This window comes from Patella vulgata, chromosome 2, assembly GCF_932274485.2.
Source record: "Patella vulgata chromosome 2, xgPatVulg1.2, whole genome shotgun sequence".
In the NCBI taxonomy this organism is placed as follows: domain Eukaryota; kingdom Metazoa; phylum Mollusca; class Gastropoda; family Patellidae; genus Patella; species Patella vulgata.
Genome location: NC_065880.2, coordinates 69,141,842 through 69,158,293, shown reverse-complemented (window position 1 = coordinate 69,158,293; position 16,452 = coordinate 69,141,842). Strand labels below are relative to the sequence as shown.

The following is a 16,452-nucleotide window of genomic DNA, read 5'->3' as shown; positions in this document are numbered from 1 at the left end:
AGAAGTAGTTCAGTTCTTATTTATTGATATCAATGCAATGGAATGTGATGGTATGTTTGCTCCTTCAAGAGCATTTGGTACCACTTTTCATATAGTTTAAATAACGAACCATTTCAAGTCAAAGATAAAAATATATATTTTTTTGTTTAACCATGTGAATTTCCCAAACGAGAATTGGTACCTGAATTCCATGTGTTTGGGAAGGGGAGTCACGGTGGCTCAGTGAGTAGGAAGTTGGCTCGATTACCTGGAGGTCCCGTATCCAATCCCTGTATTGACTGATAAAGTTCATTCGGGTTTCCTGCGTGATGTAGGACAGAGGGCATGGCAAGGACAACGTCTAGTTTTTCAGATGGAACAAAAAAAAAACCAGGTCCCCTGGGGAATGGACACATTGGCGTACACGCAAAAGAACAGACCGCAGCGCCGCTATTTTGGCAAAATTCAAATTCACCCAAATCACACTGTATAGTGTATGCTCGTCTTCATTAGCCCATTTCACTTCATAACAGATATTTTTGTTTGACGTATGTAAAAGGTTACCGTACTCAGTACCATGGCTGTAGATTTCCAGTCAGAAGTATTTATGTCATTCGGAACATAAAGCAATAATAAACACGTTGAATGGAAATACTAAAGTGACATTGCCACGATCAGCAAGAAAATATATCAAATATATTTTACATTCAGCATATTTAAATTTAACCTAACCAAACATAATTAAAGAAAATACACAATATTCGAAACGTACTATTGCGTGACCCAACTTTGACCTTCTTAAACGTCAAAGCAAATCATATATTTTCCTGACTTGGCAGATTGCCTTATAACTTGCGTAAGTGCCCTTTAAATTAATCGCTGAAGTTTTAATGAAAACGATAAGTTTATTTACTGTTAATGATTTCAAGACGTAGAGTTCTCTATAAGAATGTTTGTTTCCTTCTCTAAGTGTTCTGATTATAGTCTTTTAGTTAACAAAAAAATAATTAATACCTCGTCAGAGAGACTGTGTTTAACGTCAACTCAACGTAAGCTATGTCATTTCTAAAACAATGTCTACAAACCCCCTTTTAATGACTTAGAAGACTTTGAAGATATAGAGAATCTCCTACCAGTCTTTTTTGATATCAAAAAAATTCAACACTAGTTGATAAAGTAACAAAAGATAGGTTGCCAGGCAACGAAACATACGCCCACAGCAGCTATATCGTCCGGGCAGTCAGCAAGAGTTGTCGCATATTTGTACTTTTTTCGGTAATGAAACATTTATAATACATTAAAAACATTGTGTTTATACTATATGTTACTTCTTAAATGTTATTTCTTACTTTACTGTCTTCTACAGAGAATCTAAAATATATCTACAAACTTTTATTTCACCAATTTCTAGTCTTTGTGGGTTTTCATGGATTAACACAGTTTTTTTTTCTTCACCACGTTGACATTTACTTATGTTTTTACGATTCAGATGTACGCTGATTAATTTATTTTGTCACGTAAAGGAGACAAAACATGTACTTTCACTTGACATAATTGAACATCGCCTACAGTTAATGAAATGAGACACAGTTGTATAGTCGTCATCTGATATAGCAAGAATTTAACGTTGGGGAATGTTATATTTATTCGATGGTAAGTACAGGGTAGTTACGACCAACACACTACCAAATAAATAACGTCTTACGTTTCTGAACCAATAATAATGCTGTCAGGGGAAAATTGCCTGGACAGGGGCGTTACTGACCAATCTTCCAGCTGTCAAAGGTATAAAGAGAGGGAGAGAGAGAGAAATGGTTTTTAACGTCCACACGACACAAACTAGGACATTTCGGGACTAACATGGTTCAATTTCATTTCAATAATTCGCTTACGCGTAGGGTCTTTAGCAGTGGGAGGAAACCGAAAGACTCGGAGACAACCCACGGGGTTGGATAGGCGATCCTACTCCTTGTTGTCAAAGGTATAAGAAAATAGTATTCCTTTAGAATGAAATGTGTAATTTATACTTAATATTATCTTAAAATGTCATATGTTCTAAATGCTATTGTGTCAAAGATTGATAATCTTTAATCTAAACTCTTGTAGATATCAATGCCTTATTCTTCACTTAATGGCTAAAAACTATTGTAAAGTACAGTACATATTAATATTAAGTAATTTAAAATCCCATTATCATAAAGATTGTTCGATAGTTTATAGAATTATCTGTGTCTCGATATAACTGGGATGTTACAAACAGTTTGGAAGAAGAGATCAGAAGGCGTCAGGAGATGAGAAGTTGACGCCTCAGATGACTCAGTTGGTCTGTATTAAACAGATGAATAAAATATATCCCATTATCATATAGATTGTTCGACAGTTTAATTGTGTGTATCCTGATATAATGTCTGAAAGATATAAATGGAAATGTTACTAACAGTTTTGTAGAAGACGCCAGAAGATAGAAATTTGACATCTCAGACAACACAGTATTCAGCATTCAGATGGATAAAGTATACTGATAGCCACATTTGAGTTGAGTTACTTTACAACAAAGGTTCTTGTATGTGGAAATCAACTTCGGTTTTCTTAATATCCGAATAGACGCTTCTCTATACAGGACCATCCGTCACTAACAAGGGGAAACCAGGCTGGAAAATCTTCAGAACTGCGGGACCTCTTGGTAATTGATCGAGCACCATATTCTCGGAGCCATCCTACATACAACGAGACACAGACATGAACAAACACCAACTAACAAAACACAAAACCTTGTAGGCGCAGGAGAGTTATAGGAATATATGTTATATCATTGTCGAGTGAATACAGTATTAAGTGAATATTAAGCCCCCATTTCTTTCTGAAAGCCATGGTGACCCAAAGTGTAACATGCTGGCCCGCTAAATTCATAATAGTATGAAGTTAAACCCCATTTCATTTCATTTCCATTGCCCTCTCACCCTTTCTATGGTATCCATTTACACTGTTCTTCGTTGTTAGAGGTGTATTTTTTTAGACGTAACAGTTAAAGATGCATTATATAAGAATTAGATAAAGAGCTGGTCGTTCTCGCTATAATAGTTTATTCTGAGATAATTTAAGAATGTTTGAAGTTTTGACAAGAATAGCGTAGTCTCGATTGCCATTGCTACGATAATACACGAAGTCTCAGTTTTCCACTTTTTCGTTAATCGATTAAATGCCGCGAACGGTCTAATCCAATTAAAATGTCAAAGTCATCCGATGATCTAGAGGGTTAATTATGGGGCTTGTTATGTGAATAAATGTCTAAATAATAATTTAAATAACATTTGAAGCTAGAAAAAAGACCGTCAATAGGCAGATTGAGTCCTTACATAATGCATCTTTAATATAACAACTCTCAACTATTAAAGGCATTTAAATCAACCATTATAACATGCCAAAACCAAACATACTATAATTCGACATTAACGCGATTCTCATATACGAGGAGATAATACAACCACTCATAAGTGCGTTAACATTATGTTATCAATAAAAGAGCTTATGCAAAGAATCGTTTATTTAGAAACATCATTTAAAACACCCTATAGAAAAACCACTTAAAACACACTACGAGAAAAAACCCATTCCAGGATATCTTTCAAGACATTAATTAATACAACCGAACAGCGAAAATCGAATCCATCTGGTAACTAGTGCATTATTTCAGCACAATTTGTAAACATTTCTCTTTATGCCATACAAGAAGAATTCAAAGAAATGCACTTTAGCCTTGACGTTTTTTACATCCACATTATTTTCTGGCGTACGTTTGTAAGACTCTGGCTGGCTAACCACGAGGATTCGAGGTCTCTCCCGGTGTTGGTCGAGAAAGCTCCTCGGCATTTTCCGGCTCAGTTTCCCCATGTCAGGGGTGCATGACAGAGAGCCTGGTAAGGGCAGTGTCTAGTCGTTCGGATGGCGTAAGTCTGTCTTCATTAGCCCGGAAGATGCAGAAATGTAGGAAGTTGAACCCCATTTCATTTCTTTTGTTTATTAAATCTAGTTGACAAAACTACTTGAATTGTTATTATCTCGAATAAGAAAACGAAAGGCGTACAAGCCACGTTAATAGTACCGTAATAGTCGTAATAAATTACTCTTGGTCGAGAAACTTCCTCGAGATTGTCAGGCATGGTTTCCCCTTGTCAATGGTGCAGGACAGGGGGGCTCTGACAAGGAACAGCGTCTAGTCGTCCTGGCTAGACAAAAAGCGAGGTTCCGCGTATACTTTGTCGTGCACATAAAAGAACTCTTGAGAGGTGGAATTCGAAATAAAAGTAGGCTTTCTTTCTCCCATGGCTCAGGTGGAACTGACAAAAAGGACGTTAAACCCCATTTCTTCTTCACCCACACTGGATTAGAACCCGGGATATTGTAGTCGAGGGTCTGTTCTCAAAACATATCCGAAGGGGAATAATATAGCATTGATATTGGTATGTCGAATACAGTAAAAAAAAGTCTGACATTGAAGTGGTGTTCTAGAAATTACATCTGATGACAAAAACTCCGTAAAAAGAAATAATCTGATGTATGATTGACATTTTGACATTTCCTTAGATCGTATCATCTGAGGTTATCTTGGTTTCCGTTTATAAGTTTTTTTATACAGAAATAATACAATCTCCTTCAAAGAACACTGATAATTCTATTGTTGTTAACAGCTGTGTTTATCGTCTAAGGTTATCTCGATAATTTTGGTTTATAAAACAAATATTCAAAAACACTGTGTTGGCAGAACTCAAATAACCCAGAAATGATTTTTATAGAAATAATTACCACTCTAAGAATAATTTTGTAGTGAAATAAATATAGCACTGTTTACGAATTCTTTCATAGTACTGGTATCACATAACATCGGGGTAATGACCGCCTACAGTGCTACCATCAAAGCTGCTTCAATACCCAAAGCACTGCTATACAATATTGTAATGAGCATTATAGCTTAATATGGAAGACCCCGGGAGCTTTCAGGGTGGGTTTCTCTCTGGTGTGTGGTTCACGACGCAGGAAAGAGCATGTCAGATTGCCCATTGGCGGTTGGAATTCAGTGAAGAGTAGACGGAAACGCACACTGCATGGCATATGTCCGACTTTATTTGGCCAATTAGTGAAGAACATTAAGACGTAAACCCTATTCGGTGTCATTTCATATAATAGCTTAAACCCCAATGTGTATACATATTGGACGACCTGTAAAAACACATTAATATGTAGAGTCGTATATATAGCGTTATTTCCCCTGATAAATTATGACGTTTTTTCAAACAACGTCTAATAGTAAAGAAAATAAACGGTACACGCACGTAGTTGAAATGTACCATACGCGATGATTGTACGGACATGAATCTTATTGGGGAGTAACCTGTTCCTACTGTCTTGGTAAACCCTTCAGCCCGTGCAAACTCCGAAATATATTCACCAATGGAAGGTGCCTGAGTGTATTCCGATTGTTCAAAGGGCGCGCGACACCAATTTGATTTTATGCTACAAAATTGCACGTAAAGTCATGTAAACATCAAAATAAGATATCAATTCCGTTTCGTTTTTGATTCGGATTAAAGTTTTAGGACCAATCTATACAAGCATAATAAATCATACCACTATTTGCATAATGACTCACTATTTTGACAAAAGCTCCGATAATATCAGCCATGACAACTTTGAAATCAAGTGTATAGTCGACCATATAACGCGATAAGGTGTATAAAGACGTTTAATATTTCAGATGGAAAGTTCGTAAAAAGTACATTTTTTAAAAAGCGTTTTATTATTTAAAAGAGTAGCAACTTGTCAATCAGCTGGTAAGGATACCGGTCTGTTGACTGATTATTAATTTGTATTTTACACCATGATGAAAAATTGTTTAATAAGAAATTTACATTGTTTATGTTAACCAATCTGTTTAAGGTTGTTCAAAGACTGGATTATATGAAGATGAAACACTTTTCCCCCCATTACCGACTCTTAATAACATGTAATCACCTGAACGGCAGCCAAAGTACTTGACCCCGTGTTTCAAATAAGAACAAATAGGCCGCCAGCAAATTCATTGTTGAGAAAGTTTACATCTATCGAAAGCAACAAGAAGACTCAGTTATAAATGCCCCACATATTTGCATACCATCTATTAAGTCCAGTGGCGGTGCCAGCTGTCGGTGGTTGGATGGGCAAAGCTGGGGCAAACGCACGAGCTTCAAATACGGGTAGGGGGGCCTCCCCCAGACATTTTAGAAAAACAGTCTGCCGGAAATGCAGTCTGGCAGTATTTCAGGCACTGATCGTTGAGTTAACGTGTCAAACGACCGAACCTCGACGAAGCGCACTCCTGAGCGCCAAAGTAGGGAATCCTTACGGAGGGTATGGGGTACCTCCCCCAGAAAATTTTGAAAAATAGACTGTCGGAAATGCTGTCTTACAGTATTTATGCACCGATTGTCGAGATAAATAGAGCTGATCAGATGCAGTCTGTCGCCTGATCACATAGTCTATCCGACCCCAGAGAGGAAAGTGTCAAATTAACGGACTTGCGAACCTCAACGAAGCCGGACAGTATTTCAGAAATAGAGCTGACCAGATACTGTTCGTCGCCAAATCACCAGCTTATCCGAACAGAGAGAGAAATGTCAAACGAACGGAGTGTGTGTATCAAGTGAATGCATATTCTCGCCGCTTTGAACATATATACCCAAAAACTTGATTCACGTGTTACAGTAGGGTGAGCTTGGTAAGAAATCACTCAAGGACCTACAACATGCAAATCTATTACTGAGTGGGGATGTGGGATTTAATCACCGTAATTTTCTTTTTATTTTCCAAAATTATTGTGGGGGGGGGGGGCAAACAGAGGGCCACCACTGATTAAGTTGAATTTGTTTACATGGAAACATAAAAAAATTTAAATCCGAGAAATAAAAAATTCACAAAATGCACAACTAATATAATGGATGTACAAAGTTTCATAGATATTCTCCGGAAACTACCCATCCCTTCGCTTCGTTCTTTACGGGAGAATACGGGAATACCGGTTTTGGAATTTCCAGTTACTATTACTATTACTCATTTTTTTATATCCTGTTATTCCTATATCTAACAGTAATTAATTAATTTTTGGGGCCACAGTGACCTGAGCAAGTTCCCTTCTCAGTTTTGCAGAACGGATACCCCTTGTCTATGGTGCAGAATGGGTATACCTCTTGTTAATGGTACAGAACGGATACTCCTTGTCAGTGGTGCAGAACGGATAAACCTCTTGTCAGTTGTGCAGAACGGATATCCCATTTTAGTAGTGCACAATGGATACCCCTTGTTAGTGATTCAGAACTGATACCCCTTGTCAGTGGGGCATAACTTAGGGCCTGGTAAGGAACAGCGTCTAGTTGTTCGGGTGGGACAAAAACCGAGACACGGGCAAACTTTCCCTTATAGCACTCTGCATACATTCGTGTTCATTAGTCCGTTTGGTGCAGTCAAAGAAAAGCTATTTAGCACTCTCGTGTCAATGTAATAGAAAAAAATAGATGAATGCACCAATTGCTGTTGGCATTGAAACTCAGCTGTCAGGGTATGATATCAGTAACAGCTTTACATATGATAGGTGGTATCAACCGTAGATTCTTCTAATTGTTGTATGATTCTGCTAGTTTTGAATCTGACTAGCCAAGGTTATATTATTTCGAACAGATCACTATCATGATATTGTTTTCATCTTGCTGAACCAAATGGTTTGAATATCACATTGTTTACAATATAAGATTTTTAACAGACAAGACAGAGCAAAGGTGGCTAGGACATAGATGCTGATAAAATTGCAAGCTGTTTATCAATTAAATATTGTTTAGAACATGTCGGCTACATCTGTTGTTCATGAAGCTTTTCATGCAACCTCTGAACACAAAAAGAAGCTGGTGATTATATCAAATTACCATTCTTGTAATTAATAGCAAGTGCAGGATCAACGCATAACAATTATTCAGAAACATACTAAAAAAGCAACTCGGGCATTATCACATGTTTTATGTTTCATTTTAGCTCCAAGAATGATATAAAGTCTGTTTTGATCTGACTATACAATCTCTGATGAAGACAGCTGTGTGCTACTACATGAACTTTCAAATGACCAACTGTCAGACATTCTATCCTTTTTTCTGTTATCACTGCCCCACTTTCATCGATTCTGAAATTACTCTAGACAAATTAATTCATTCATTAAATCGATCTTAGACTCTTTTATGCACAATATGCATTTAATTATAATGATGACTTATTGTTATTTTCCGAATTATGTTGATTAACACCGCGATAACGTTGCGTTGGTAGTGCATACTCTCTTTACATACACAAAATACAACAGTGTTATACACAATATGCGATCGTTCCATACATAAAATACAACACTACCATACAAAATACAAAAAAAAAAAACATACACAAAAATGGACAGCACACGGCCATGCCACATGAAGAAGCCCCCACAATGGAAAGTGGTACCAAGGGTCCACGAATGGGTAGGCATGAATCAACTGGGCAATATATTCGTAAAATATGCATTATAATTGTGCCAGACGAATATTACACAAGAAAGTGTTACGAAACGAATAAAAGCAGCGCCGAGGGAAAATTACAATGTTACTAGTGTTAAAATCTCACCACATCCAGTGTTTAATTTTAAGTGTTGATATAGCAACTAGTCACCTTTCATAAAGTCAGCTTCATTGTGCCGCTAACCAATTTATACCATCATAATAATTGAGCATTCGAAAATAAACGCCGTCCTCTGTAGACCTTGACTTCGTTCTGGTGCACACAATAGTAACATCATCAAGACACAGCCTTTAGACGAATACTATTTGTAACCATATGACAGGCAAGTGTCCGACATTATTTACAAGCACTTGTCTTTGTGATCTGTGTTATATATTCGTCTTTTTACCGCTCAGTTGCTATTCTCGCCCTGGTGGACACAATCGGTGATGTTATTACCAATTAGTATATGTAGTCATATCTTAGTATATTATCATCATGGCTATATTGAAACAATGTTAAGGTCATTAATATTGTTACGCTTCACTTGTTCTAACCGCCACACCAAATACCATTATTATTGACCGGACTATGCCACACCAATTACTATAACAATACATGTAAGTTGGTTTATAATCAGTGACACTACATACACACTGAATATCACACTATAGTTACTATTATCGTTATTGTCTGCTAATTATCAACCTACAAATAAAGCGAAGTTTGAACTCGTTAAGAAACAAAAACACAAAATAGGTTCGGTTATTTTGTAAATTAAAATCTTTCTGCTATACTCCACTGGCATATAGTCCACTGGAAAGTAGTTGGCGCATTTGTTAGTCCCAATGTTTAATGTGTTATTATTGGGGGAAGGGGGGGGGGGCGGGTGATGTGCAGTTGTGGTTTAGCCTTTTGTTACGAGGATAAATTACATTCAGCAGGTTGCACGGCTGACACCTAGCCCTGAAACCAGATAACCGTACTATAATGATATACCATACATAATAAAACTGTTTGCTGTTCCATATACAATATTTTAAATTATGCCATGTCATTTCGGGACTAACATATGGTTTTAATTTTATATCAATAATTTGCTTAAGCGTAGGGGTCTTTAGCAGTGGGAGGACCGGGGAAAACCCACGAGGCTGGACAGGCGACCCTACTCCTTGTCACGTACAACCGGGATTCGAAACCACGCCAGTGGAAAGATACCGGAGGACCCGGAAAAAATTCCGCGAGGTTGTACAGGCGACCGTACTTCTGTACAACCGGAGAATCGAAACCACGCCAGTTTACTCAATGACAGACCTTCTGATGCAGCGCGCACACGCTAACCATTCGGCCATCCAACCCCCCATGGACAAATAGATAAAACTATCTGAAAACTAAGAATCCGTCATCAAGAGATAAGAGGACAGGGTGCACTAGCATTAAGCCTTGAATGTTATTTTCAGAGAGAGAGAGATGGGGTTTAACGCCCACTCTATACAAACTAGATCATTTCGGGACTAACATAATATGGTTCAATGTTTAAATTGTTTAAGTGGCATTTAGTAACCGGATAAGAATAACACATAACACAATTATAAAGCTATTGAACTAACAGCGAAGAAATACCGTAGGTTTGTTAAAATTGTTATTTTAGCGAACACCCCTTCCCAATTGAAAGAATATAAGTTTTGCGACCATTCGTCTTCGTTAACAAACTTCTTAGTACTGCATGCTGGCAACTAATACCTGATTGGGGAAACTTCATCAAACCTTGCATTCCTAAAGTCGAGCGAAATACTGCAAAGACTATGGGATTCGTATGATGTATGAAGGACTGTGTTCTACAAGATTGTGGAGGTGTCTTGTCATAAATTAGTCCCGTACCTTTTAATTAAGTCCGCTACCCATGTGTCAAGCGTTGTTAGTTTGTAGGTTTCAGCAAACAAGAGGAAATATCAAGCTAATTAAGTCTGGTAACCAGATGTTGTTCGATCTATCTATACTAAAACGTTACACTAGACGGTCTCACAAAACATTCAAAACACGGAATCTTGCCCTGACAGCGTTTCGGAATACTCTTTGTCCAATGAAAAGGGAACCTTTACGTTGATGTAAATTCCAATGTCTATACGGGTAGATCAGATTAACCGTTTGTCAGCACCAAAAGCATAAACCTCCGACGTAGAAAAGTGGTTTGGAAATCCAAACAAAGTTTTTATCTTCTAAATTACTAATAAAAACGGACATACGCTATGCAGTTTGCTTTGAGGGATATATTGTCTAGCCATTTTTACGTGCATATCAATGAATACAAGGGATTCGACTTTTTGGTACCATCCGCACATCTAGTGACTGTTCCTTACCATTGGAAACCAGGTTGTAGTTTGCCAAGAAACTGGTCAGTAAGCTAGCGCCATTATACTTGCTGAACCGCCATAGATACTCATTCCTTCGCCCATACAAAAGCCGTTTTCGAATCAATGAAATTGTCAAAACCAAAGTAAATATCTATAACATAACATGTCATGTTATGATAATCGTCAGACTTGGTCGATTCATAAAATTAATTCATAGAAGTTGTTCTGGCTTATACAAAAGTTAATTCAAGAGTAGAGGTACTACACGTGTCAGAAGAATCAAATCTGACCCGAAATACTCCTGTTACATCCATCACACACTACTTTCAAAATCACTGCCAATATTTATCACGTGATCACAAAACAAATGCCAAATATTTGGTTACTTACAAACCAAACACACAAAATGAGGGATAATTTGTATCAGTAGTGCTGGTATCAAATTCCTTGATCGAATCTATTGTCTTTCTTGCCAAAATATTATTAGTAAGATCCAAAGGTTGTGCATCATTCGCGTTCTAGGAGTTAAAGCACCATTTAGAGACTAACCCGGGTCGTTATTTCTGTGTAGGATAAAGCAAGAGACTGGAGTTATGCTGGAGAAAGAAAGACTAAAGAGAAAAAGAAAAACCGAGGACGGCAGGCCCTGGTTTTTCTGTCCCGGTAATTTTCGAAAGTCTTTCTTCCCCATCATATCCGAAGTCGAGGACTTTATCTTGCTTATGAACCGTCTATAATTACATGTACGCAAAACGAGAATATCCATGTTGTCTTATGGAAAAAAAACTACCCTGGAAGAATGTCCCGTTACAGGGTTAAAGAAAAACTTTAAAAAATAACCCCAAATTTCCCTATATATATCCAAAGCCACCCCGGCTTTCAAACCGCAAGTTATTCCGGACATAGAACATGTAGCCCAAAGATCATACAGATTTACCGCTATAGGTTTATAAGTCATTTTAATATATACTATTCAAAAAAAGTAGGGGATATTTGATTTTTAAGTGTTATTAAAGTCACCTAATGAAACTGACGAAGAAACAAATGACAAAATGAAATGAAGTTCACATTCATCGATTTATTCCAAATGATCGTTAGACTAAGTAAGGCACAGACTGACCATTATAAGGGTAAAATGATACCCGGGGTCAAACAGCAAAGTTACCACAGCATCACAACCAAGTCAGTAACGGGTAAATCCTCCTCTGTTTGCCAAACAAGCATTGATCCGACGTGGCATACTCCTAGTGAGACGTCTAAGGTCATTTTGGTCCAGATTGTCCCATTCCTGTTGCAACGCAGCAGCAAGTTCTTGGACATTGGCAGGACGTTGTTGACGTTGACGTAACCTCTGTCCAAGCATGTCCCAGACATGCTCGATGGGGGAGAGGTCGGGACTCAGTGCTGGCCAAGGTAATGTGGTGATGTTCTGTTGTTGGAGGTAACCTGTAACGATCCTGGCCCTGTGACATCTTGCGTCGTCATCCTGGAAGATGAAACGGCGGCCATGACGTCGTGCGAACGGCACAACATGGACTGCCAAGATGTTGTCCCGGTAGTACTGGCCTGTAACACGCCCTGCAACAACATGTAAAGCCGTTCTTCCAGCAACAGTGATGCCTCCCCACACCATAACAGAACCACCCCCAAATCGATCATGTCTGATGACGTTAACGTCTTGGAAGCGCTCGTTTCGACGACGCCACACCCTCCTACGTCTGTCCAAAAAATCAACAGTGAACCTTGACTCATCTGAAAACATCACATTGCTCCAGCGTCGATTATCCCAGTGCTGACGATCCCTACACCAACGACGTCTTGCCTGAATGTGATGATCTCTCAAACAAGGGATCACGCGAGGACGTCGGGCGCGAAGGTGACCCCTATGCAGTCGATTCCGAATCGTCTGGCCACTCACTCTCACACCAGTGTCTGTTTGAAGACCAGCGCTGATCTGATTTGCTGTGATGACACGATTTCTCAAGGCCAAGGTACGGATAAATCGATCCTGGGCTTGAGTTGTCGACCTGAGCGTGGTCTGTCCTGTACAGATTGTGTATCACGGTATCTGGACCATAGCCTGCTTATGACAGACTGAGAAACATTCATCGTCCGCGCCACAACCGCCTGTGTTGTGCCGATCTGTAGCATGCCAAGGGCACGTAACCTTTCATTTTGGGTAAGCCGACGCATATCAAAATTTGTTTTCTGGTCACTAAAACAATTAAACTGATGTTTCCACCCTGGAATTCAATGCCACAATGACTGTAACATTCAAAGTCAGAGTCGTGCAAATCTTGGGTTGGACCCCCATGATGATCCCAAGCATCACCTGCATTCCATGCGGTAGCTATTGGTGCGTTTGGGCGTCACATGTAACTGGAAATGTTTCTTCTGTTAGGTTCTATAGTGACTTTTTTCGTAGTCATTTGCATATTTTAGTATTATGCCCCCAAAATCAAATATCCCCTACTTTTTTTGAATAGTATATATTATAAAAAGGGGTTTACGTTCCCTTCCATGGAGGCTGATGTCACAGATTGTGGTATTATTTTTTAGTTAACCATTTTATCAAGAAATTGCATTTTATTTTAATATTTGTCGAGCCGTTATGGCTCTGTGAGTAGGACCCAGCTGGCTTAATAACCAGAATGTCCCGGGTTTCGGGTTTGACCCCGGTTTTTGCCACGCTTTTGCAGCGTGATTTTCCTTGGTCAGTAGTACAGGATGGAGGGCCAAGTAAGGCATGTGTTCTAGTCGGAAGTTGCGTGTGGATGTTGGCGGCAATGTAAAACAAACCTTGAAGTTAATATTCGATGAAGAGGTGAAAACCCGACTGTCCGAGCAAAATCAATCTGATTAAAATACAGATCTATATTTCGTTTCGTTTTTTTATACTACACTAAATGAAGTTCTGACCGGTTGTACCAGACATTGATTAATCAATCAGCGTTGACGATTCTAGTGAGTTACCCACAGTTCCGTGCATCAAACGCCAAGAACTCACCGTAACAGACCGTTTCATTGGCTAATCCCTCACTTCAAACAGAACGCCGGTAATATAACAACTCTTCCAGATCCTAGTGTAGTAAACACAAGTCAACCGAAATTTTGAACTATAAAAAACGAAACGAAATAGGATCTGTGTTTTAATCAGATTGGGGCAAAATTGTCATAATATTACACTGCTTGACCCATTCTCATCTTTTTTTGCCTTGCTGGTGCAGGAAAGTAGGACGTTAAACCCCATTTCATTTCTTGTTATTTTATTTAATAGGTGTAACGAACCATGTTAATACTGTGTGCCATTTGCCGCGGTTATTTGTGTTGTAGACTTTCATTGGTTAACAGTCAGCAGTTAAAACAAACCTGTTGACCCGTGAATTTAAAGGTTCAACCGAGGGAGTTGAATTTATTCGCGCCTTGCTTTAGCTTGTCAGTGGTTTTTGGTAGCATAAAGGGAGCCGAGTCATCCTCGCGAACATCCTCTGGATGAACACGAGTGTTTTTGTTCCAATATAATCGTGGAATCACCATAAAAAAAACCAGCACAGACCGATTTATCTGGATTAAGATTTCCATCTGGAATTACACGTGGTTAGTATTACTTCAATCTGGAATTTAATGGATTTTGTGGACAGTGCATGTTTTTCATTCTTTTATCATTCTGTGATATGTCAAGGCGGTAATGGATGGTTGGTCTAATGAAGCAACAGACTAGAGGAAATTGGCGTTCAGCTATGTTGGGATATTTGGTAAAGGTTATCCAGGTTGACGAATGGTCTACTACTTTCCATCTTGACAACAGTTTCTACTTATAAGTAAATTGATAACGTTTAAAACTTTAATAAGAAAACAATTTAATCATTTAAAGGGAAATACGGGTATTTTTTTAAAATTTCAAAAATTATCGACACAGTTCATTTTAGACTGTGTCATTTACCCGGTCAATCTTTTTAGCAAATAAATAACTTGACTTTTAATCCCAATAAAAATTTCCAACTTCATTATTAATATTCTATTTAGATTGCACTATTTTCCTAGAAACGGTAAAACGTAAACGGTAGTAGTTAGCACTGGAACTTGCCTGAAAAAAGAAACGACTCTACCCCCATCCTATATTTGCACAAATGTTGCAATGAACTGACGGGAACCTTGAATTCGTTCAATAAAATATCAGTGACGGATCTTGACTATTTACCCGGCGAGTTTGGGACTGTTATTAGATAAGGAAACCACAAGGGGAATCTGTCAGATGAGTGGGTTGGTCAGCGGGGATTTGTTTTCAGAATTATTTTCTTAAAACGGTTATGATAAGTAGGGGTGTAATCTAAAAGAATATATCCCAGCAATGGATTGGCAGATATGTCTCCAATGTTGAATATCGTCTAATTAGAACATCGATTATGTAACCGTGTAGTCAAATCATGGCAAATTAGGGAAGATCTTTGTTAAGAGAAGTTTACTGAAGAAAAGAAAATAGTTGTATTAATACAATATTACAATACACAAGTTGATAAAGTAACAAAAAACGAGGTTTTTTTTACTTTATCAACGAGTGTTGATATTTTTTGATATAAAAAAAGACGAGTAGGAGATTTTATTTATCACCCAATCCCTTCTTACATGAACAAATAGATAAATATAATTCTTTGCTGTAGATTTCACTTTTACTGAACATTACGGCGTAGTGATACATCATTTTTGACAGCAATTCAACCAGCAATTCAACCATTGCAAAGTCCTTTATATTGACCCAGTGTTTCCATCAAGGTCAATTGAATAACAATAGTTCATTTTTAATAAAACAAAAGGTACTTTTAATAAGAAATGAACTGTTCTTTGAAAATAAAAAAAGTAGTTCATTTCCAACTGACCAAGGAGATATCGCAATAGATTATGAAATATATCTCACAAGCGATATCTACTGTAGAATGTATTATTGGGTGATAAAGATGTTTATACCCCCCCCCCCACACACACACACACCTCCCCTCATCCTTGCAAAATAAAAAGTCATGTATTGTTGTCCATATTTGTAAATCCCAACATTTTTGTATTGCATGTAGGTGTGTCCATTAATCGTTATTTGATTAGCATAACATGATTATGGTCTGTTCAATATTTTAGTACGAGTCGGGATCGGGTAATTTGCTCCTATTGTCTGTTCTATATTTTGCAACGAGCTAGGGTCGGCTAGTTTGTTTTGTATACTAGAGTCCATCTGTATTTAACACATTCCATCTATGATATTGCGGGTTGACTCGATACCGGATTTGAGAGAAACCACATGGGTTACGTATCTATATATTTTTAAATTGCCCAATGGAACGTACAAGAAACGGTTTATCACGTTTAATATCTTCTTAAAACACTTTGCATCAGGGGCGGATTAGGGCCGGTCGGACAAAAAATGAAAAAAAATAATTTGGTCCAATTCGTCTATTGGACCGGCCATAGAGCGCTGATGATCATGTTGTATGTGGTCGGTGGCTTTAATGGGCCGCTACGCCATCACTGGAGTCTGAAATGGGCTGGTATAATAGACTTTCTGGGCTGGGTGTGGACCGGA

At 38.2% G+C, this 16,452-nt stretch overlaps 1 long non-coding RNA gene across 1 annotated transcript in view; it reads right to left on the bottom strand.

Annotated features, from left to right (window-relative positions):
- LOC126810510 (uncharacterized) overlaps nt 1-16,452 on the bottom strand; it is a 65,949-nt gene that overhangs the window by 25,723 nt on the left and 23,774 nt on the right. The window lies entirely within an intron of this gene.